Genomic DNA, 1,933 nt, shown 5'->3' on the forward strand with positions numbered 1-1,933 from the left:
GACGTATTGCGAACGAAATTCACGATTGAAGGAAGTTGCGGACTCGGACACCGCAACTTTCCTCAATCTGGGTTTTGAACTAAATTATTCCCGCGGTGTTAGAGCACCCGCACTCGTTTGTGGTACGTTTCGGTAACTTTTGTGGTACCGACCTGTACGGTAAGTTAAAATTTACTAATTATGTACAATTATCACACTTGTGTCCAGTATCTGCCATGTATCATTAGTTACTTCACCTATACTGTACAAAACCCACAGCGGTGAAAAGTTTGTAAATTTGTAAAACACAGAAGTAAGACTAGTAAATTTTGCGATCCAGAATGCCAGAAAGCACATTTTTCTCAAGACACCTCAAAAGAACAAGAGAATTTTTCAGGGAGGAGCTCGCATAGTGGAGTCAAGATTCAAGTTCAGATGATAATTCAGATCAAGACAATGAAAATGAACGACCAAAGAAAAAAATGGTACATAGGGATAGAGAAGCAGCAAATGCCCAACTTTTTGCCGACTACCTCTCCCCAAACCCAGCATATGACGAAGAGACTTTCTACCGCTTCGGGGAGCTCGTTCGATCTTAGCGTAGCAACTAGAAAACTTAAGTGTGGAGGTTCGGAGAGAGTTCCAGCTTCAAGAAACAACAATGAGCCATTGTATATGACTCAGTAGACAACATACTCAACTCACCAGGTTTGGACTTGCTCCCAATCACGTTGATGGAGGTCAATCTTTGAGTTGAAGTGATCGGCAACCTTCTTGAAGAGCATCTCGGAGGATTGATTAGTTCCTATCTCCGGTTCGGAAGAGACATGTATCCAAGACATGGCCAATTGCTGCTCTTCTTTTGGTGTCCAGTTCGGAGCGCGTGGCTTGCAAGATTTCGATTCTTTGGGTTCCATCGGTCAGATTGTGGTGTGTATGAATATTGTTGAGTGAGATGGAGGTTGATTCGAGTTGGAAAGCTACCGGACCCGAGTAGTTACTTGAGATAAAGTACGAGGTAGGCTATGATTATATTTACTTCTGTCTTACTTCAAATCAACCTTAAAATTATGTACCGCGGGTCTACTTTGCTCCCGGTGTGGAATAAGCCCCGCCGTTGCAGTAAATTTACACTTACCGCACTCGATTTGCCGCACGAGTGCGGATGCTCTTAGAGCATCCACTATCATGATGGTGATTTATCGTAAGTTTTGCGTTCCTGACCGCGAAATTTAATCACGCGTGTTTTACCTAAGTTGGTAACCGCATGAAATCCACTACGGATTGATGTAATGTCTGATTTAACTACGATAAATCACTGTGAATCAACCAGATCCACAGTGGTTTGATTTTGCGATGATTTATCATATCTTTCTCACAAATCCCATCCGAAAAACCATCCATCAGATGCCCACTACAAGTTCCTTGAAGAGACACATCGACTGTCTTTTGAAGTCTTCAAACCACAATGATGAGGAACATCAAGAATTTGAGCAACTTGTCTAGAAATCTTGTTTTATAGGCTTCACACACCACCTTCACCATTTCAGACTCAATTCCAAACAGATTGAGCTCGAGCTCAGCCTACTCAGCAATTGACTATTGTGCACCTCAATTCTTAAGGTGTCTCGCAAAAGATTAAGATATAGGGTGATGTTGTGATTGAAATCGATTCAATTCAAAGTGCAATGTTCCGAGATGTGATATCTCGAAGTTGAGATTTGAGGATGAAGTTTGAAATTTGAAGTTCAAAAGTGAGGTTTTGATGTTTGAAGTTTGAGAAATGAAGTTTCATATGCAGTTTGAAGTTTTGGGAACAGTAGTTTCGACTTGATTTCCTACGATAAATCAAGTCGTAGGCTTGCGTAGATTTGAACACACGGAGAGCAAGATTTGATGCAGTCGTACGGACCGCAAGTCTAAAACAGGTCCATAGTGGACCTGTGTATAATTT

The sequence above is a fragment of the Melampsora larici-populina genome (assembly GCF_000204055.1).
Source record: "Melampsora larici-populina 98AG31 unplaced genomic scaffold MELLAscaffold_24, whole genome shotgun sequence".
Lineage (NCBI taxonomy): Eukaryota > Fungi > Basidiomycota > Pucciniomycetes > Pucciniales > Melampsoraceae > Melampsora > Melampsora laricis-populina.